Raw genomic sequence first — 24,064 nt, 5'->3', positions numbered from 1 at the left:
ACATACATGCAACGCTCATCATCTGACAGTCTTCATGTCCTACTCCACCCCCTATCCACAAAGTTTTACAAAACCCATTGTAATCTCAGTTGTCATTTTATTGATTGTCAATCATCCAGAAAAAGTACTTCATTTGAGCTTCTAATCCTGATGACTCATTCTTGGGAAAATGCCTCTTCTTTTTTGAGTTATCATCTTAGGTAGGGAAAATAAGATATTTGAAAAATGAAGCTTGTTGTGTAAAGCCAGTTATAATCCAATAAACCGAACTCAAGATCAGATTGTGGGTCAGGAGCTAAGTATGAAGAAATTGACCCTGTAGTCAAAAAATCATCAATTAAACAGCATATAAGTCAGCTTCCTGAGCTATCCCTGATCCCTATTGCTCACAAATGGTGGGAGGTCTGACTATACAGACAAGGGTCTCAATTCAAAATTCCAAGAGCAGGTGACAGCCTGAGGACCCACATTTGTCATTTGTCCCCAGCCATTTTAACTCAGTGTTTCATACAAAACTAAGATAAAACTATAGCTGGTAAAATGCACTCATGTTTCTATTCCAACAGTGGGAGGGTGCTGATAACTATAATTACCTATGTCGACAGGATTTACTGATAACAGCAAGGGGCTTTACATATATAATGCCCTGGTTTTTAAACCTTGATCTAACATGGCCGCCTCTTAAAATTACCTTTTAAAAAGGTTTAAAAGGAGGATGAATAGCATGGCTGTGGGCATACCTGCAGTAAGTTCATTCATGTCCCTAACTGGAGGGGCCCCTGAATCCTTCAGCTCTCCACCACCCCACACACACACACTTCAACACAGTCAGAAAATAAATAACTCAGAGAACAACACTGGTCTATTTCTGGCTCTCCAAGAAGAATGAATTGAGTATCAAGCCTTGGATGATTCATCTATGGTATTTAGTGTTGTTGTTGTTCAGTCGCTCAGTTGTGTTTGCCTCTTCGCAACCCCACGGACTGGACTGTAGCACACCAGGCTTCCCTGTCCATCACTATCTCCTGGAGTTTGCTCAAATTCATGTCCATTGAGTCAGTGAGGCTCTCTAACCATCTCATCTTCTGCTGCCCTCTTCTTCTCCTGCCCTCAATCTTTCCTAGCATTAGGGTCTTTTCCAGTGAATTGCATCAGGAGTCCAAAGGAGCTTCAGCTTCAGCATCAGTCCTTCCAATGAATATTCAGGGTTGATTTCCTTTAGTATTGATTGGTTTGAAATACATGTAATCTATACCTTTGAATAAATATGCGAGTTTACTTTTTGACAGCATTTCACTTTTTTTTACTGAACTTAGTCATCTTAAAAAAAATATCTGGGTGATGGATGAAAGACTGCTGTTTGATAAAGCAGTTAAATAAGTGCCATTTCCAGGTGGGCGCTACGAAGGCACCTTTCCTTGCAGGGACTTGAGCCACTAGGAGACAAGACCACTGCAGGACTGACTCCCACAGCCCGTGGGCCTGGCAGCTTCCCACAGGCTGTCCTGAGCTCTGCCAGCGGGACCCTTGCAGCCCTCTGCCATTCTGCACATGAAACAGTAACTCCAGCAATGAGAATCTTTGCCTACTTGGAAGTGTGAGTGACAGCTGAAGGGGAACCGCAGGGCTCCAGCCAGGTTCCCAACTGGATATCATACGCATGAGAAAGAAGTTTCCATCATAAGCCTTTAAGATCTGGGACCGATCTTCTCTAGAAGGAAAGAACTCCAGATTTCCTTTCCAGGAGCAGATGACTATTACAACTTGTGTCTGGAGAAAAAGAAAAGAGCCTGAATTTATACCAGGCTCCTCCAGAAAATACTAGCAAATGACCTGGAGTTTGTGGGAAGATGGATATTTAAGAAACACTTCCAGATGTTTATCACAGGGGTGTAACTTTAAGAAACCACACTACTTTAAACATACTGACCTGACCTGGAACAGGCAATCTAGCTCCAGACCAGATTTATTGGAAGAGTCTGAAGTCTGTTTAGGTGTAGACTTAAAACCATGGAAATGATGACGATTAACTGCAATTAATTGAGTAATTAAAGTCTTTGTAATCTTTGCAGGTGTTCATACTGTTCCATTTTGTTTTTACAAATCGCTTTAGATTATAATTCCAAGGAATAAGCCACTGGAAGTGAAGGTTGTTCGTTAGACACTAAAGAATAAGCTGTAGGAAATACTAAAATGAAAATGTCACCATTTAAATATGGTGACAAGTTTTCAATCATACCCAAGGAGTGATACTGAATTCAACATAAATCACAGTAAAAAACAAAACCCAGCTACCTTGAAAAGTGAAAGTTGATCAGTTGTGTCTGACTCTTTACCACACCATGGACTGTAGTCCATCAAGCTCCTCTGTTCATGGAATTCTCCAGGCAAGAAAACTGGAGAGGGTTGCCATTCCCTTTTCCAGGGAACCTTCCCCACCCAGGGATTGAATCTGGGCCTCCTGCATTGCAAGCAGATTCTTTACCTTCTGAGTTACGTTCAGATCAGTTCAGTTCAGTCACTCAGTCATGTCCAACTCTTTGCAACCCCATGAATTGCAGCACGCCAGGCCTCCCTGTCCATCACCAACTCCCAGAGTTTATTCAAGTTTATTCATGCCTATCGAGTCGGTGATGCCATGCAGCATCTCATCCTCTGTCATCCCCTTCTCTTCCTGCCCCCAATCCCTCCCAGCATCAGCATCTTTTCCAATGAGTCAACTCTTCGCATTAGGGGGCCAAAGTATCGGAATTTCAGCTTTAGCATCAGTCCTTCCAATGAACACTCAGGACTGATCTCCTTTAGGATGGACTGGTTGGATCTCCTTGCAGTCCAAGGGATTCTCAAGAGTCCTCTCCAACACCACAGTTCAAAAGCATCAATTCTTCAGTGCTCAGCTTTCTTCACAGTCCAACTCTCACATCCATATGTGACCACTGGAAAAACCATAGCCTTGACTAGACGGACCTTTGTTGACAAAGTCATGTCTCTGCTTTTTAATACGCTATCTAGGTTGGTCATAACTTTCCTTCCAAGGAGTAAGCATCTTTTAATTTCATGGCTGCAATCACCATCTGCAATGATTCTAGAGCCCCAAAAAATAAAGTCTGACACTGTTTCCACTGTTTCCCCATCTATTTGCCATGAAGTGATGGGACCAGATGCCATGATCTTAGTTTTCTGAATGTTGAGCTTTAAGCCAACTTTTTCACTCTCCTCTTTCATGTTCATCAAGAGGCTTTTTAGTTCCTCTTCACTTTCTGCCATAAGGGTGGTGTCATCTGCATATCTGAGATTATTGATATTCCTCCCGGCAATCTTGATTCCAGCTTGTGCTTCTTCCAGCCCAGCATTTCTCATGATGTACTCTGCATATAAGTTAAATAAGCAGGGTGACAATATACAGTCTTAACGTATTCCTTTTCCTATTTGGAACCAGTCAGTTGTTCCATGTCCAGTTCTAACTGTTGCTTGCTGACCTACATATAGGTTTCTCAAGAGTTACCTTAGGGGTATGTAAAATATAGCCCATACAAGGTTCTGGAATAATACAAGGATTTGCTCAGAATTTAGAGGCAACAATGGAATCAGATTTGGCTTAAACATCCTAAAATCTCTCAAAAAGCTTCCACCTGTTATACTTCCAAGAACCAGAAGCGGAGTGAGAATGTAGAATTTTCCAGGAACAGGAAAGTGATCCAGTTTTAACAAAGGCTCACTCTTTTGTTGCCAAATGTGAAGCAACAGAGATTAAGAATAAGAATGTGGGTTCAAGTTCAGCAGTGTTGCTAAATGCTTTGAGAATGCAACAATGTTTCTTAAAATCAAGGACAAATGAAAGACCCTTGACACAGGGGTAATTCCTGCATCTCCACGGACATTATTGACCTTACCAGCCTTCTGGCTTTGGTCTGGATTTTGGCTGCTATTTGGGGGAAAACACCTGACTTGAGTTCTACACGTTTGTAGAAAAAGATAAAGAAAATTAAAATACAAATACAATCAGACCTCATCAGTCATGGATTTCCTATTTGTGAATTCACCTACTTGCTAAAATGACTTTGGGACCCCAAAATCAATACTGGTGGCATTCTGTGGCCATTTGAGGACATGATTAAAAGGGAGAAAGACTATTTAAGTCCCCGAATATAGTAAAGTTGCAGGATATAAAATTAACACACAGAAATCCCTTGCATTCCTATACACTAACAATGAGAAAACAGAAAGAGAAATTAAGGAAACAATACCATTCACCATTGCAACAAAAAGAATAAAATACTTAGGAGTATATCTACCTAAAGAAACAAAAGACCTATACATAGAAAACTGTAAAACACTGATGAAAGAAATCAAAGAGGACACAAACAGATGGAGAAATATACCGTGTTCATGGATTGGAAGAATCAATATTGTCAAAATGACTATACTACCCAAAGCAATCTATAGATTCAATGCAATCCCTATCAAGCTACCAATGGTATTTTTCACAGAACTAGAACAAATAATTTCACAATTTGTATGGAAATACAAAAAACCTCGAATAGCCAAAGTAAGCTTGAGAAAGAAGAATGGAACTGGAGGAATCAATCTGCCTGACTTCAGACTCTACTACAAAGCCGCAGTCATCAAGACAGTATGGTACTGGCACAAAGACAGAAATATAGATCAATGGAACAGAATAGAAAGCCCAGAGATAAATCCACGTACCTATGGACACCTTATCTTTGACAAAGGAGGCAAGGATATACAATGGAAAAAAGACAACTTCTTTAACAAGTGGTGCTGGGAAGATTGGTCAATCACTTGTAAAAGAATGAAACTAGAACACTTTCTAACACCATACACAAAAATAAACTCAAAATGGATTAAAGATCTAAATGTAAGACCAGAAACTATAAAACTCCTAGAGGAGAACATAGGTAAAACACTCTCCGACATGAATCACAGCAGGATCCTCTATGACCCACCTCCCAGAATATTGGAAATAAAAGCACAAATAAACAAATGGGACCTAATGAAACTTAAAAGCTTTTGCACAACAAAGGAAACTATAAGCAAGGTGAAAAGACAGCCCTCAGATTGGGAGAAAATAATAGCAAATGAAGCAACAGACAAAGGATTAATCTCAAAAATATACAAGCAACTCCTGCAGCTCAATTCCAGAAAAATAAATGACCCAATCAAAAAATGGGCCAAAGAACTAAACACAAATTTCTCCAAAGAAGACATACAGATGGCTAAAAAACACATGAAAAGATGCTCAACATCACTCATTATCAGAGAAATGCAAATCAAAACCACAATGAGGTACCATTACACGCCAGTCAGGATGGCTGCTATCCAAAAGTCGACAAGCAATAAATGCTGGAGAGGGTGTGGAGAAAAGGGAACCCTCTTACACTGTTGGTGGGAATGCCAACTAGTACAGCCGCTATGGAGAACAGTGTGGAGATTTCTTAAAAAACTGGAAATAGAACTGCCTTATGACCCAGCAATCCCACTTCTGGGCATACATACCAAGGAAACCAGATCTGAAAGAGACACATGCACCCCAATGTTCATCGCAGCACTGTTTATAATAGCCAGGACATGGAAGCAACCTAGATGCCCATCAGCAGACGAATGGATGAGGAAGCTGTGGTACATATACACCATGGAATATTACTCAGCCATTAAAAATAATACATTTGAATCAGTTCTAATGAGATGGATGAAACTGGAGCCCATTATACACAGTGAAGTAAGCCAGAAAGATAAACACCAATACAGTATACTAACACATATATATGGAATTTAGAAAGATGGTAACGATAACCCTATATGCAAAACAGAGAAAGAGACACAGATGTACAGAACAGACTTTTGGACTCTGTGGGAGAAGGTGAGGGTGGGATGTTTTGAGAGAACAGCATTGAAACATGTATATTATCTAGGGTGAAACAGATCACCAGCCCAGGTTGGATGCATGAGACAAGTTCTCGGGGCTGGTGCACTGGGAAGACCCAGAGGGATCGGGTGGAGAGGGAGGTGGGAGGGGAGATCGGGATGGGGAATACATGTAAATCCATGGCTGATTCATGTCGATGTATGGCAAAAACCACTACAATATTGTAAAGTAATTCGCCTCCAACTAATAAAAAATACATGGAAAAAATAAAATAAAATGGTTATCCCTGGGGAAAAAAAAAAAGAATATTTAAGTCCCAACGTGCATGCTTCCATCTGAGGAGGAACAGAGCAGTACTCTCACTCTATAAACCAGTATCCTTTTGCAGTGAATTTATTGCCATGGTTTTCGCATTTTTATTGCTGATTTTGCTTGAAAATGGCCCCAAGCACAGTGCTGAAATGCTGTCTAGTGTTTCTGAGCTCAAGAAAGCTGGGATGTGCCTTATAAAGAGAATATATGTGCTAGATAACTTTTGCCCAAGTATGAGTTATAGGGCTGTTGGCTGTGAGCTCAATGTTAATGAACCGACACTAACTTATTAAATGAGGTCTCTTTAAACAGAAACACACAGAAACCAAGGTTATGTACTGACAGGTGGAGGAAAATGTGACCAGAGAATCACAGACACCTAAGCCTCTTTTCCCCTAAGAACAAGAGCTCAGGATTTGCTAATTAAGTGTTCGTGGTGACGTCATACATCTAAAAATGCCAGTGAATATAGCTTTCAGGAGCATCTATTGTTTCAGCAATTGAGGCACACTAGAAAACTGGATCAGGTCTGACAATAGAGTTCTATTTACAAAGTTACCACCATGAGAAAATGAGTGTCACTCTCTCAGTAAAGAGCAGCAATTCCAAGGCCATCCAAGCTTTCCTATCAAACCAGCAACTCTCAGCAAATACACCGAACGGCCTTTGTGAAACTTAGTGGTTTTGGAAACAACCAGAGCCATTTCCCGCAGAGCGTCTGCAAAGCTACTGACCTTATACACCATGTAGCTACCTCCATCCCAAACCCTGAGTGATGCTGGCCAAAACCTAGACCACAGCCAGAAGCTCAGTAACATCAATGGAAATGCAGAAAGTGTGCCTGGGTGGAGGGGTCTTTCCCTTGTCCTTGATTTTTAAAAAAGCATTATTGCCTTCTCAAAAAAATTAGCAACACTGCTGAAGCTCAGCCCAGATTCCTATTATTAATCTTTGCTGGTTTTTCTACAGCAATAGGCTAGCAAGCCAGGAGGTTAAAAGTAGGGAATCATTTCCTGGTCCCCAGAGAATCCCCAATTCCAGTTCCAGTTCTAGGACATATGAAAAGGTAAAAACATTTCAAGAGATTTTAGGACTATTTAACCTAAACATGATTCCATCATTTCTAAATTCTGCGGGCATCGGTGTATTATTTCTACCGTGCTTTAGGCTATACTTTATCCTCACCCTAAAGCAGCCTGTTTTTACTGTAAGTTATGTTGAATTTAGCATCCTTTTTTTTTTTTTTTCTTTCTAAATTTGGTGAAAAGCAACATTAGTACGATCACAAACAAGCTGCTTAGCTGGGAACTCTAATCCATTCTGAAAAAAATCCAGGCAGATAAGTGTCCTAGAATATTAACTGACACTGCCAAGATGGAGCCATGTCTAACCCCGAACTGTGTGTATTTATACAAAACTGTCAGAGCTTCATGAGCTATTTTCTTCGAAAGTCCCATTTTCCCATAAAAGCAAGAATTCAAAGTTTATTACTAGAACTACTTGTTCTACTGAGTAGAAAATTCTTCTGTTTCCAAATATAATGAAGAACATCAAGAATTACAAGTAGAATTGAGTCAGTAAATGACAGCTTGTGGAGAACGACATTTTCATCTATTAAGACAATTACTGATGAATGTGAAGATGAATATGTAACTTAAGTAGATGGATATTTCTTCAGGCATTCAGACTCCTGAGATAATTTTAAAGCAGCAATTTTCAAGTTTCTTCACCCTCAGGACAATTACTGAAAAAATCTGGGAAATATTCAAACTCCATGTCTCTTTTATAAGTTAGAAGTTGGCAGGATTTCCAAAGAGATGAAATATTTCTTTATTTTTTAACGGACTACATTGTTAGATGTATTATATCACAGAACTGTTAAACTTCAGAGCCAGCTGGGACTACAGTGCTTCAATTGGGGGATCAAAATGTGGCTGTAACTAACAAGAAGGGCATCTATCAAGGGGTCTGTAAGCCCTTCTCTATGGCCAGACAACTACAGGGCACTTCATGGTAACTAAACCATGGACCCTACTATGTGGTATGAAATATCACCTTTTACTTGCAATAATGACCAATGCCACTGTCATAATGCCCTGGCCTCAGGACCATGGAGGAGAGAGGAGAGAGCTGGGAACGGGCAGGGATGAAGCTAAAGGCAGGCCCCAAGTGGCCTCAGTGCCTGGGCCATCAAGAGGCAGAGAGTTCCTGCCCTGCCTTCTGCTGGAACTTCTGGGAAAAAAGGAGCGTTCCTTCCACAAGGTGAAGATATGAGTCTAGGGCTGTCAGCTGGAAAAATTGCCTAAAAAAATAAAGAATCCAAGAGGACACAACTAGATAATGAAAACAGATTTGGACAGAAACCCAATTTCGTCAAGAAGCAAGTTTGACCCCTGATGACTTTTAGTTTTGAAGCAATACTTTGTGCTTAATCCAGTGTGAATAGGGTTCTAAGTGAATGAGTCCTGAATAATACACAATGATTAAGAAAATTCTCTCTTTTCACACTGAAAACATTAGCTCTCTGGCATTTTGCTCATTTAGCGGCTAAGCCGTGTCTGACTCCTTTGCAACCTCACGAACTAAACCCTGCCAGGCTCCTGCCAGGTGAAAATACTGGAGTGGGTTGCCATTTCCTTCTCCAAGGGGTCTCCCTGACCCAGGGATTCAAATCCCCATCTCCTGCCTTAGCAGGCAGATTCTTTACCACTGAGTCACCAGGGAAGCCCATTTTAATGAGGGCAAATAAATTTGGGGGGAGGCAGATGGAGAGGAGAATAAAGGCTGGAATGCATGAGTCATGTTTTTTTATTCAGCCAGCCCAGTACTATAACAGCTCTTTTAAATACTTAAAAAACTAACACATAGGAACTGTATAACTATAGACATATATATAAAATAAAACAAATAACCTGTTATTACAGGAGTTCCAGGAAAGAATGGGTGAGGCACAATAAGCAGGTTTAGCACTGGCTAGTTTGAAGAGTTTCCATGATGAATGATGTAGTCTGAACAACTGCTAGGGTGTAGGGGCTGTCTTAAATTGTCTGGCCCTGGAGGGTTACAGGAGTGTTGTCCCTGAAAGTAAGAGCTCCACAGAGGAGGAGGTTAGGGTGTGGGCTCTGGGTTGGCTGGTCTGTATACAGAGGCATGAGCATAGGTGAGTCACGGACTATCTCTAGGAACTGGCTGATGCTGGAAGGGGCAATCCTTCCAGCATTAGCAAGGCCCCAAGATGTCAAAACTTCAGAAACACATGGTTAATACACTTATATTATCCCATTAACACTTTATCCATGTGCTATTTTCTTGTTAATGTATTTATGTTCTGTTTATTTTCTATTAGTCCCACTGGAATGTAAGCTCCTTAAGGCAGGGTAATTATCTGCCATCCAGTTCCAGTGAAGTCACTCAACCGTGTCCGACTCTTTGCCACCCGTGGACTGTAGCCTACCAGGCTCCTCCCTCTGTGGGGTTCTCCAGGCAAGAATACTGGAGTGGGTTGCCATTTCCTTCTCCAGGGGATCTTCCCTACCCGGGGATTGAACCCAGGTCTCCAGCACTGTAGGCAGACACTTTGCCATCTGAGCCACCAGGAAAGTCCACTATCTGCCATATTCACTGCTCATTCCCAGCACCTACAACCGTAGGGGATGCTTGATTCATGTGCACTGAAGGAATGAATGAGTTTCTCTTCCTGGAACTGCTATTTCTGTCCTTTGCCCATTTTCCTGTTTAACAATGGCTTGTCAACTCCTCCAGCTCAACTCCAGAAAAATAAATGACCCAATCAAAAAATGGGCCAAAGAACTCAACAGACATTTCTCCAAGGAAGACATACAGATGGCTAACAAACACATGAAAAGATGCTCAACATCACTCATTATCAGAGAAATGCAAATCAAAACCACAATGAGGTACCATTATACGCCAGTCAGGATGGCTGCTATCCAAAAGTCTACAAGCAATAAATGCTGGAGAGGGTGTGGAGAAAAGGGAACCCTCTTACACTGTTGGTGGGAATGCAAATTAGTACAGCCACTATGGAAAACAGTGTGGAGATTTCTTAAAAAGCTGGAAATAGAACTGCCATATGACCCAGCAATCCCACTTCTGGGCATACACACCAAGGAAACCAGATCTGAAAGAGACACGTGCACCCCAATGTTCATCGCAGCACTGTTTATAATAGCCAGGACATGGAAGCAACCCAGATGCCCATCAGCAGACGAATGGATGAGGAAGCTGTGGTACATATACACCATGGAATATTACTCAGCCATTAAAAAGAATTCATTTGAATCAGTTCTAATGAGATGGATGAAACTGGAGCCCATTATACAGAGCGAAGTAAGCCAGAAAGATAAAGACCATTACAGTATACTAACACATATATATGGAATTTAGAAAGGTGATAACGATAACCCTATATGCAAAACAGAAAAAGAGACTCAGATGTATAGAACAGACTTGTGGACTCTGGGAAAAGGCGAGGGTGGGATGTTTCAAAAGAACAGCATTGAAACATGTATATTATCTAGGGTGAAACGGATAACCAGCTCAGGTTGGGTACATGAGACAAGTGCTCGGGCCTGGTGCACTGGGAAGACCCAGTGGGATCGGGTGGAGAGGGAGGTGGGAGGGGGGACTGGGATGGGGAATACATGTAAATCCATGGCTGATTCATTTCAGTGTATAACAAAAACTACTGTAATGATGTAAAGTAATTAGCCTCCAACTAATAAAAAAAAAAAAAAAATGGCTTGTACTTTTCTTCTTGCTTTGCACTTTAACGAATACAAAGATGAAAGCTTGGTCAGTTAGGTGTTCTGCAAATTTTTTCCAGTTTCTCTTTATTTTTTAAGATGCTCATAAAGAAGTTTTAATTTTCATTTTCATGTAGTCTCAAAGTTATCAATATTATTCTTTATGGCTTCTGAGTTTTAGGTCAAGCTTCTGTAGCTCAATATGATAAAAAATAGCATGATATTTTAGTGTTTCATTATAATTAATCTTTAGGACAACTAGAAATGATTTTGTATGGAGAAATAAGGTGGAGATCTACTTTTTCCTAAATTACTAGCACTAGTTATTCCAATCTACATTTCCCACTGTTATAAAATACTTTCTTTAACATATACCAAATTGTATATGCATGTGTGCGTATGTATGTGTGTATTCCTATACACACACACGTTTATAAACCCAGGTCTCCCACATTGTAGGCAGATTCTTTACTAGCTGAGTACAAGGGAAATCCAAGAATACTGGAGTGAGTAGCCTATCCCTTCTCCAGCAGATCTTCCCGACCCAGGAATTGAACTGGGGTCTCCTGCATTGCATGAGGATATAAATAGGGAGGGCCATATTTTTTCTGAACTCTCTATGACTCCTGACTAGTCTTGTATCAATATCACATATTACCTAAATCACTATGAACTAGTAGCCTCTATTCTAACTAACAAGAGACAGGCCACACTCTATTATCAGATCATTAAAGGGGCGAGTTTTGCAGCTAACGTGAACAGCTGTAACAAAATACAAAATACCTGTGAAGGGGAAATAAAATTACCAATGTGTAACCCCCCAAACGCATGAAATCAAACAGATACTCCATCAATATAGCCCTTGTGATAGAGCAAAAGAGTTCAATCATTTGGTTTAAATCACTTTATCTTAAAAAAAAAAAGCAAAATAGGACCTGCCACATCTGTCTCCTCTCTCTTTGGAGCCGAAGGTGACACTACCAACCTATGCCAGCCTCAGGGCCAAAGTGAGCTACACCAGAGGGCCAGGGGATGGGTCCCCCCAGCTACAGGGGGGTCAGGGTCACTTGTCTTCATCATTTCTGACCATCTCAAAACGGACAGCTATAGGATGTAAATGTTGGTTTGGTTATGGAAGGCTTCCCTCTCCTCCTCTTCATTCTATTCACAGAATTTAATCTTGCAGACTAAAATACAGAGAAGCTGAGTCTATGCCAGGCATCAAACCTCTCTGTCCGGAGTCTTTCCATCCCCACCCACAAATGCGCGCTCACACTGAGGCCTGACCACCTTCCATCAACTTCTCTGCTTCTAACACCTATGTCAGGTATCAGCCCAACTTCTGGAAGGCCCTACCCACCATGACCCTTTGTCAGTTTCAAGCATCACTTGGAGGACAATTTTCAAGAACCTAGGGGAAGGAAGAGGGAGCTTCCTGACACCCTCTGTGCTGTTTGTTGTTTCAGGAATGAGTGCTTCAGCCACGACCGTGTGACCATCTGCATAGGAAACAACGGTGGTGATCTCTTATCAGCGGGAGCTATGACTTGATTGCCTTCAGTAACTGGCACTGAAATATTAAAGGAGTCAGGGCACACACGGCGCGTGGAACAGTGGCTGGTCCCGCAAGTGCTCAACACTCGAGAGTTCGTCAATATTCTTGCCAGTTCTCCATGATTCTCGTCAAGTCTATGGTCATGTGACACACGGTCCTGGCGCGTTTGAATGCAGCTGACAGGTCCCAGTTGGATATGAGAGAACCCATCAGTCCTCAGTGCATAGATTATGGGTCAGAGTTACTATCAAGACAAGTCATAGCAATTTCCCTGGTGGTCCAGTGGCTAAGACTCCACCCTTCCAATGCAGGGGTCCCTGGTTCGATCCTTGGTCAGGGAACTAGATTCCACATGCCACAACTAAGACTCATCACAGCCAAATAAATAAATAAAAATATTTTTAAAAGACCAAACTCATAAAACAATATAAATATCTCTCAGCATCCATGATCCTGGCACATTGAAGAGTTCTCCATGTGTTGTCTTATTTACTTTTAACCTTTCAATGAAACTGTGAACCTCTGAATCAGAATGAACCAGAAAAACGACAAACTAAACCTCATTTTACTTTCCACCTAATGATAAACTGAATACAAAGAGTTTTATACATAGTAGGCTCAGTTCAAACCAGTTCCTAATATCTATACTTTTGTAAGAAAACCACTTCATATATGCTTTTAACTGAGTTTTCTGTTCAAATATACTTTAAATTGTAGATGAGGGGTGAGAGAGAAGTGAAACCTCTTTATGAAGCAAGCTGTCAAACTGCCACGAGGAGAAATAAGCTATTAAAGAGTATACTTTATTTAGTTAATGAGCCTATATAACCAACTAACAGATCAAGAAATTAAGCTTCATTTGAAAGGGGAGGGGGTGGGGAGGGGGTGGGGAGGGGAAGAGGATTGAGTGAGTGATGCAAGTTGGTTGCCAGGGAAACGTCCTCTGTGAAAAAACAGTCACCCCACAGGGTGGTCATAATTTTTCTTCTTTTCAGTTTAATCCAAGTTGTCGGAAGCAGGAAGTCAAACGGGGGACGTTAATCTCTCTCCTCTAAGATGGCTGAGAAGGGAACTCTGTGCTTCTTTTCTAAGAAGCATAAACAGTCTTCTAAAAAATCTGAAAGAATATAACTCATTACCCAGACATCTGAGGATAAGCTAAAGCTGTAAGTGTTTCAGAAATTAAAAGAATTCTAGGCCCTTGAAGGATCTATATCATCTCACTGACTTGTGACCAAGGAATTCTAGATAAGTTTTCTACCCAAACGTGGCAGGAGAAAGACTGCCAATATCGTAACAGTAACATTAGGGCATCATATTCTATTGACTTGGTTGTAATTCTTTAAATCTTTCGTTCCATAATTTATCTTCAAAAAGCTAAACTGGGGTTGGTAATTAGTGACTAGTTTGCATTTATTCTTATTTCAATCAATTATTACTTTTTTAAGGATGAAAGCAGACGTGTGTGGCCAGAAGCCCTCGCACTATGAACGAGTCATTCACACCAAATGAAGTTTTATCAACTGACCCACAGGCCACTCATCCACCTCGTGCCAGGCCTAGAAAGAACCAAACGGCCCCTAGAAGGCTACTCTGGAAAACAGGAAGACATATGTCACAATGGTTTTTTCCTAACCTTACAAAACAGAATTAGAACGCGAAAATACTTTCTCAGCAGAGCCTGGGTTGAAATGGTATTTCATTCATCTTAGTCCTGGCCGGTTTTCATCTGGTCCAATTTCTGGGAGGCACAGATGATCTGTTTTCAAGCAACTTTAACATATCAGACACCTGAATATATATAGGTCATTAATCAAATGTATTTTCAGCCATGCTTAAAGTCACAGAAGTCTCAAAATCACAAGAACTGAGACGAGACATACTGTTCCTGGGCTTACTAGCCTAGATGTTCCTGAGACAGTGTCAGGGAAGAACATGAGGATAATTGGCAGAGAAGCACAATTTGTTACAGCCACACAGATCTTCAATGGGAAAGCCAAGCTTCCTGGTTATCACAGTCCTCAGCAGCTTATTAACTTCAATGCACTGCCCCCCCCTCCACTTTTTTTAAAATTTACCTCCAGAATATGGAGAAGGGGTCTTTATTTCAGTCTACCACTCGCTCTCTTGCTTGCACTATGGCAAAGGATGCCTCCTGTTCTAGGCTGAGGTCTAAGCCCTTTGGTTTGGAAACTCCTGTGCTGTACACACACAGAGGCCTTCAGTTTGATTTAGTGATGTGATCACAAGAAAATAAAATTCTGCTAAGACTGAGCCACCAGTCCTGGTCATCCATCAATCATTTTACATTACAACAAAATGAGCAGCTCATCAACTCACAAAGGTTCTATAATCATATATTAAAGTCATGATGGAAATTAAACAGCATCTTTAATCTACTGCAAATGTAAAATCCAGTAGGGAGAGAACAGATGTAAATATTTCTGGCATATAATTCTGGAAGCACAATACAGGCAGCACTGTGTTGAAAGGCTCTTTGTCACAATAGATGGTACGATATGTTTTTTCCTAAGCAGAGACTCAATAAATCAGAGGGAATGGCTGACCCTGTATCAACATGAATTGCTCGGTGACATTATTAAAGACCCAAATCATTAAGGACTCAGTTCAACAGCTGATATTAAAAATGAATCTGTTCTGAAAATGTACCCTATCAGACCTTTCCTCATTTAGAGTCTGATATTATTTGTCAATGTAACTGCCTCTCTCTTAATCACATCTTCACAGTGGAAGATTTAGGCTCTGATTAGGCTTAAAAAAAATGGAATTCTGTGTCATATTGACAACTGATTCTCAATGCCTCAAAAATTATTGGTGGAAGCAAAATAATTACTATTGCAGGCTGGCAGTGAAAGATCCAGCGGTGGAAAGACCCAAAGGGTCTTAATGATCAGATAAGTGATTTATAATAGAGTCTTAAAACCTTGGGGTCCCTTAATTTTAAAAAAAATATGGTTTAAGAAAAGAAATTCAAATAGTATAAAAGGGTATATATTAAATATAAGTTTTCTTCCTATTCTAAATATGAATGCTTTCCTCCAAGAATCAACTCTGAGCAGTTTTCTCAATATTCCTCTAGACACTCTGTATATATAAGCATACATGTGCCTGTATAACCTATATAACCTTATTTAAAAACACAGGTATGAATACATGCTACAGGGACTTCCTGGTGGTCCAGTGGTTAAGAACCCACACTTCTACTGCAGAGGGCTCAGGTTTGATCCCTGGCCAGGAAACTAAGATCCCACATGTGGTGTGGTGTGGCCAAAAGATTTTTTTTTTTTAATGCACATGCTACATAATATTATGCACAGTGCTTATTAAAACCACCCATGTAAGCACTTAATGTGCTTTGGATGGCATCATCGACACAACGGGCATGGGTTTGGGTGGACTCCGGGAGTTGGTGATGGACAGGGAGGCCTGAAGTGCTATGGTTCATGGGGTTGCAAAGAGTCAGACATGGCCGAGGGACTGAACTGAACTGAAGCACTTAATGAAGTAAGCTTATCCAGGGCATAATATTTCCATGTACGATATGGTATAAATGGAACTCTCAATGTGGAAACAATGTTAATTTCTAGATGCTACCCGAGCATCTAGAAGCTTAGAATCAAGATGTCCCTGTGCAACTGTGTTGTTTTATTGACAGATGCCACTGCGGAGGTCTGACTGCTACTCACTGCTACCTGATGTAGTCCAACCCAGAAAACTGTTTCCTCCTCTGCACAGAATGCATCAACTCTCTGGGTCATACGCAGAGTGAGTGGGGTGCTATAGCTGGGAGATGGATGGAACAAAATAAAATACAACTGAAGGGCCCTCAAAATCTCCTGCAAAACTTCCCTGAAGTGTCCAAAATTCCCACTACTGTCCATTCAGTTGTCCTCAAGATGCAAGTCCACCCACCTCCAGGTACTTACCCACCCCTAATCTCCCGTGTTTCCACCATTCAGAAACGCCATTTCCTCTAACAAGCCAGGGATGACAGAACAGGAGATAGTGAGTCACACGGAGAGGGGCTGGGAGTGGCTTTTCTGAATATAAATATGCATAATTCAGTGGCTGGAAAACTATTCCTGGAATCAGATGATGAGCTGCTCAGCCTCTTCATAAGGGGCCAGGATCAATTTACTTAGTTAAGCAAACTGCTCTTGGGAAGATAGATATTTGAGCAAAGTTAAACAGTTATTTCATAGGAAATAGATGGGGAAACCGTGGAAACAGTGTCAGACTTTATTTTTTGGGCTCCCAAATCACCACAGATGGTAATTGCAGCCATGAAATGAAAAGATGCTTACTCCTTGGAAGGAAAGTTATGACCAACCTAGATAGCATATTAAAAAGCAGAGACATTACTTTGTTAACAAAGGTCCGTCTAGTCAAGGCTATGGTTTTTCCAGTGATCATGTATGGATGTGAGAGTTGGACTATAAAGAAAGCTGAGCGCCGAAGAATTGATGCTCTTGAACTGTGGTGCTGGAGAAGACTTGAGAGTCCCTTGGACCGCAAGGAGATCCAACCAGTCCATCCTAAAGGAGATCAGTCCTGAGTGTTCATTGGAAGGACTGATGCTAAAGCTGAAACTCCAATACTCTGGCCACTTCATGCTAAGAGATGACTCATTGGAAAAGACACTGATGCTGGGAGGGATTGGGGGCAGGAGGAGAAGGGGACGACAGAGGACAAGATGCTGCATGGCATCACCAACTCAGTGGACATGAGTTTGAGTAAACTCCGGGAGTTGGTGATGGACAGGGAGGCCTGGCGTGCTGCGATTCATTGGGGTCGCAAAGAGTTGGACACGACTGAGTGACTGAACTGAACTGAAACAGTCATTTAAACATGATTTTAGAACAATTCCATTATTTGCATGTACTTTAGTTTTTAGATACATGAACTAACAAATTCCAACTCTACTCAGGAATGGCTAAAAGATTTAGCCACCCCCTTCAAGGACCTTTATCAAGGGTTTATAAACTAAAATAGCTGGAGTCCTTTCTTCCAAATAACTTGGCATCAATTGGCAGGAAATATTCCGGTTGGGACTGCTTCTGAAATGCTCACTTCCTCTGCATTGACCGCATATCTGACCCAACACACTTTCTCCCCCACTCCCCATCCCATCTGACCCTACAGAGATGCTGTTCAGACAGATGTTACCGATCCATTGAAATCCCCTGCTGACTCAAGGAACTCCACTTTATTCCAAGAGAATGACGGTTTCTTAAAACTTTAAGATGTTAGAAAACACTTCCTGCTGCATCCTAGTCCCTGAATGCGAGCCCCGCTGCCTACTCATAAGCCTTACAAACTGGGCTCTGTGGTTAGTATACTAGTGATGTCTACGTACATCATGCTCTCGCAGACAAGAAATTCCCCTTCTTTAATGATGCACTTTTCTTAGGCTTCATTCGTATGTTTTAAAGGCATCAGATGTCACATCTGTATGCAATGCAACTTCATCCCTATTTTAGAGAGCACTCCCGCAACCATTATGAGTGGAAACACCATGTGCAGCTGCCCTGAAATGTTTTCAATCTCGTGCTTGTCACTAGGGGGTCTGAATAAATGGTTACTGAGGGGTGATGAAAAGAAAGGTATGTTGAATGCAAATGCATATGGACACATTAGCCTATTAGGGTGTTATACAAAATAATCCCTAGATTCCTAAATTCATTTGCTTAACAATCATTTTATGAATAATGATTTACTTAATAATCATTAATAATTTACTCAATATCAATAATCAGAAAAAATTTACTTAATAATCAATTATGAATCTTTTAGGTTCCAGGCATTGGGATAAATCTTGAGAATGTACAAATAAGACAATGTTTCAAGGGAGCTTTCAGTTAGAAGAGACACATGTGTGAGCAAGTGAAGAGCAAAAAGAGTGCAATGAAATCACTTATGGGACAGTGGGAAAAGACAGGAAGGACTGGTGTAATTCCTAGAGAGAAAGCAGATTAGAAAGAGAATTGCAGCAAGAACTACTGAATTATTTAGGAACCAACCATCCTATTCAGAGAGTAAAAGAAGCCACTGAAGTAAATAAAATGATTTCTGAATTTTTTATTTATGGACTGAAAACTGGCTTACCACATTGGTAGGTCGATTAAAAAGAATTTTGTTAAATAACTATCTTCAAAAAGAAACTTATTTCCAAGAAATAAGACAACTTATATCCACATATATTACATTAAAAAAAAAACTTCTTTCTGATGACTATATGAATATCAGAAAATAATGTAAGCAGAATAAATACTTTTGGAACATAGTCACCTATTTTGATTAATTTTTAATTCACATCCCTCTTTAAATCCATATCTAAAGCAATACATGAACCGTGAACTTCCAGATGTTCAAACTGGTTTTAGAAAAGGCAGAGGAAGCAGAGATCAAATTGCCAACATCTGATGGATCATTGAAAAAGCAAGAGAGTTCCAGAAAAACATCTATTCCTGCTTTATTGACTATGCCAAAGCCTTTCACTGTGTGGATCACAATAAACTGTGGAAGATTCTGAAACAGGTGGGAATACCAGATCACCTGACCTGCCTCGAGAAACCTGTATGCAGGTCAGGAAGCAACAGTTAGAACTGGACACGGAACAATAGACTGGTTCCAAATAGGAAAGGGAGTATGTCAAGGCTGTATATTGTCACCCTGCTTATTTAACTTTTATGCAGAGTACATCATGAGAAACCCTGGGCTGGAGGAAGCACAAGCTGGAACCAAGATTGCCGGGAGAAATATCAATAACCTCAGATATGCAGATGATACCACCCTTATGGCAGAAAGTGAAGAAGAACTAAAAAGCCTCTTGATGTAAAGAGGAGAGTGAAAAAGTTGGCTTAAAGCTCAACATTCAGAAAACTAAGATCATGGCATCTGGTCCCATCACTTCATGGCAAATAGATGGCGAAACAGTGGAAACAGTGTCAGACTTTATTTTTTTGGGGCTCCAAAATCACTGCAGATGGTGATTGCAGCCATGAAATTAAAAGACGCTTACTCCTTGGAAGGAAAGTTATGACCAACCTAGATAGCATATGAAAAAGCAGAGACATGACTTTGTCAACAAAGGTCCGTCTAGTCAAGGCTATGGTTTTTCCAGTGGTCACGTATGGATGTGGGAGTTGGACTGTGAAGAAAGCTGAGTGCTGGTGCTTTTGAACTGTGGTGTTGGAGAAGACTCTTGAGAGTCCCTTGGACCGCAAGGAGATCCAACCAGTCCATCTTAAAGGAGATCAGTCCTGAGTGTTCACTGGTAGGACTGATGTTGAAGCTGAAATTCCAATACTTTGGCCATGTGATGCAAAGAGCTGACTCATTTGAAAAGACCCTGATGCTGGCAAAGACTGAAGGCAGGAGAAGGGAACAACAGAAGATGAGATTGCTGGATGGCATCACCGACTCAATGGATATGGGTTTGGGTGAACTCCGGGAGTCGGTGATGGACAGGGAGGCCTGGCATGCTGCGGTTCATGGTGTCGCAAAGAGTTGGACACGACTGAGCAACTGAACTGAACTGAATCTATTATTTAAAATTTTTCATAAAATTACTTACAATCTTCAAGGTTGTATTTTATAATCACTAAATTTGAAATAGTGAACAAATTCAAGTGAGTTTTTTCTATTAGCCATAATATTTTTAACTTAGAAAACACTCTTTATGTAACTGCTTTAATACCTAGTACATTCAAAGTAAGTCCTGCTAAACAAAAACACTCTAAATTGTAAATTTTAAGTCAAAATGTATAAATACTTCAGCCCAAGTATTTTTATATAGTTACTGTCATTTTTCTACCTTTGTTGAACAAATACTATCTTTCTTTGATAAATACTACCTTCCTTTTAAAAGACAAAGCCTTTCAAATAATTCGTCTCTATTGATAATTTTTTAAATGTTTCTCTATATGTGAAAGCTGCAAAACAGTCTTCCCAGTCTCAATCCATTGCAGTACAGATACAAAGTTTTCCAATTAAAAGTAGGAGTTCCACCAAGATGCTGCTCACAGATTCAGTTATTCCAAAGGACAATCAAAAAATCTTGAAACGATAAGTTTGTATACATATATACAATGTATATGTATATGCCATAACTTGCATATGTATGTATACATATACATATATGTATATATAAGACATTATTTGAGCTCTCATCATGTAATTTGTTCAGTTTCCTTCTTTCACAGGGATGTGTTTTCAAGTTTTGTCTTCAATAACTGCAATTTGCTAAAAGTGTCAAAAGTTGCTATTGTTTTGCACTTGAATTGCTGAATACTTTGATGAAAGATTTCCAGCTGCTTTTTTAACTTATAAAATCAAAATCTGGGGGGTTTGTTTACAAGAAATTTGATACCATTTTAGTATTCTTATACTGATTTACAAAGTACCATCCTTAAAGGCTCATAGAGTTCTAATTTCCAATCGATGGAGCAGGTAGCTTAGAAGAACAATGAATGTATGGAGTAAGGGGAAAACAAGAGAACGGAAGAAGAATCTCACCAGAATCACATGAGAGGAAAGCTGAGTGATGCTGGACTGGGCTGAGATTGGAGACCATTTAATTTTCAGCAGCTCCAAGCCACCAGAATGTGTCCTATCTTCCAGTGGTACCCAGCAGCCCTGATATAGGAGAAGTCACACTAATGTCAAGTTTTGCATCTGCAAGATGGATACAGCAGGCAAGGAAGGAAGGATGCTGGCAGGGGAGTGATCATGGAGATACTGGAAGGGTGCAGACTATATAAGGAAACCCAGGAGGGAGGCATTGGGGGACTCCAATAATGCCAAAGAAGAGGCAAGAAATTTTAAAAATTGAGGGATTGCTGTCAGCTAGGCTGAGAACAGGTAGAAATTAATGCATCAGACAACAAAGTCTTCAATGTATAAAAGAAGGTGGGGTCAAACAGTACAAATTTTCAATTATAAATAAGGAGGGATATAATTTACAACATGATAAATGTAAATAATACTGCTATATATTACAAATGAAAGTTAAGAGAGTAAATCCTAGAAGTTCTTGTCATAAGTACCTATATGAAATGATGGATGTTTATCAAAGGTATTGTGATATCACTTCATGATGCACAGGAATCAAACCATTGTGCTGTATACCTTCAACTTACATAGCCCTGTATGTCAATTCTATCTCAATAAAACTGGAAGGAAAGAAAGAAGATGGTGAGATGACAGAAACAAGGAAGGCTGGAAGAAAACAAAGCTTGAGAGTCTGAGCTTCAAAGAAGCAAGGATTTTTATTTCAAGATGTAAAGTTAATTATCCAGAACTAGCAGAATTCTAAATGCCTGCTTCCAGACAGCAGCCAGAGAACCTCTCTACAACCCCCAGCCATTCCCGCTCGCCCCACCCCGTAAAACATCGAATTTCCTACACTAATCAGGGCTGCCAAACCAGCTTCATCATCAACCTGCCTTATCAATGAAGCCCCATGGATTCAGAGAGACAGAACATGGTTTTAAAAATGTCATCTTGGGAAACGGAGAGACTGGGTTAGCACATGCAGAAAACCAAGCTACTGGACTTCTAACGTCTATGCTTGTTTCACACTGAGAAAATCGGGACAGCAAATGAAACAGACCTTGGAACTCAAAACCTGAGACCTCAGGCTTGTCTGAAACAAGAAAACAACAACGATGAGAATCTTCCACTTTACAAACAAACCAGGGAGGCCAGGTGCTGAGCTGTCACCTCATCAGAGGCAGGAGATGGCCCGGCATCCATGGTTCTTTCCTTTTGCAGCATCCTTAAATTAATTTCTTAAATAAACCCCATGAAGTGAAGTGAAAGTCACTCAGTTGTGTCCAACTCTTTATGACCCCATGGACTATACAGTCCATGGGATTCTCCAGGCTACTGGAGTGGGTAGCCTTTCCCTTCTCCAGGGGTTCTTCCCAACCCAGGGATCAAATCCAGGTCTCCCACATTGCAGGCGGATTCTTTACCAGCTGAGCCACAAGGGAAGCCCAAACCCCATGAGATCACCCCCAAATCTCCTTCCAGATGCTGGACAAAATCTCCAATGGAACAGAAGGGAGTTTACACTGAATAGCCTCAACCTTCCCCATGAAATAATCTGAAAAACCATTTGGATTTCCATGATCCCAAGGAAAGGGCAGTGATTCCCTCAAAAGGACAGAGTTGGGGTTGAATCTGATTATTTCCAAGGTCACCTTGGCCTCCATCCCAGGACTCAGTACTGTCTTTGCCATGCAGGAACTCAGATTTAAATTGGCAATCCAGGACGCAGTCACTTAACAGTAAATGTGCCAGGACACAGGTAAACTGTGGAGTGTTCTGGAACTCCCCCCTTCAGACCTCCTCCCCGCTACCGCCGCCTCCTGCTGAATCCGGGCCCCACTGGAGGCGCGCTCCGTCCCCGCCCGGGCCCTTCTGCTGAGCAGCGCGCCTGCGCCCTGCGTCCCAGCAGCCTCTCAGCCCCCTGACTGTCCCCTCCTACGGGGCGCGCCTGCTCCCCCCTCCTGCTCCTGGGGTCACGCTACCGGATGTTTCCTCTGACAGCCACATGCAGGGTGGGCCACAGCAAAGGCTGGGCCAAGTGTAAAATAAAACCGAACGTTTCTTGCTCAAAAGCCAGGAAAACCCCCCCCCCCTCTTTTTTCTACTGTCTCTCACTCAACCTGTCATGGTGCTTTTTTCCTTTTTTACATTATTTAACGTCACGCTCCTTCGGTCACAGGGATACTCCCCTGTGGGGTGAGCGCAGACCCCACGGCACCTGCAGTTCCACTTGCACTGGGGTGTGAGCTGCAAACATGGGACCGGAAGCCCCATCATGCCCAGATCCCCACGGGGTGGGAGCAGGAGAGGAGGGGTCAGGTGGGAAGACGACAGGAGGTGGAACCGGATACAAGCCGCTGCTCCAAGTTCCTGGGACTTCACTTAGGAAACCCAGATTCAGAGTCAATCACTGCTGTATTTAGAATGGCTACCCAACAAGGGCCTACTGGACGGACAGGGGACTCTGCTCCGTGATGTGTGGCAGCCTGGGTGGGAGGGGGACGTGGGGAGAATGGATACATGGATATGTATGGCGAAGGGCCTTTGCTGTTCCCCTGAAACCATCACAACATTGTTAATCAGCTATATCCCAATACAAAATCAAAAGGTTTTATTTAAAAAAGAAAAAAAAGAAGAATTTTAAGATGGCAAGTACAAAACACTGAACTCCAAGGGCAGAGGCTTTTATGGGTGCGGGGCTCCGTGAGCCACACCAGTCAAGTCAGGCCTGGCCATGTGGTTCATGACCTCATCTCTTTCAGGTCTTTGCTCAAATGTCACTTCTCAGACAGGTCTCCCCGACCACGTGTATAAAATAGCAAACCACTCACCCACCTTTCAGAATTTCACATCCTCCGACTCTCCTTTTCGCGATAGACCTTACCACTGCCTGGTAGATGGGAACTTGCTTATGAAGTGACCTGTTCATCTGTTGTTTGTCTCTCCTGCTGTAATGTTTGCACTGCTGAG

At 41.3% G+C, this 24,064-nt stretch overlaps 1 protein-coding gene and 1 long non-coding RNA gene across 4 annotated transcripts in view; one reads left to right on the top strand and one right to left on the bottom strand.

The window, feature by feature from the left end:
- Nucleotides 1-24,064, bottom strand: part of CAMK1D (calcium/calmodulin dependent protein kinase ID) — a 389,654-nt gene that overhangs the window by 126,777 nt on the left and 238,813 nt on the right. The gene's annotated exons all lie outside the window — the stretch shown is intronic.
- On the top strand, nt 13,482-15,086 carry LOC110137082 (uncharacterized). The gene is made up of 2 exons (XR_002313844.2): nt 13,482-13,686; nt 13,969-15,086. It is a non-coding gene; the product is annotated as an uncharacterized lncRNA (long non-coding RNA).

Source organism: Odocoileus virginianus, chromosome 9 (genome assembly GCF_023699985.2).
Source record: "Odocoileus virginianus isolate 20LAN1187 ecotype Illinois chromosome 9, Ovbor_1.2, whole genome shotgun sequence".
Classification (NCBI taxonomy): Eukaryota; Metazoa; Chordata; class Mammalia; order Artiodactyla; family Cervidae; genus Odocoileus; species Odocoileus virginianus.
This window is presented reverse-complemented; position numbering and strand designations above follow the sequence as displayed.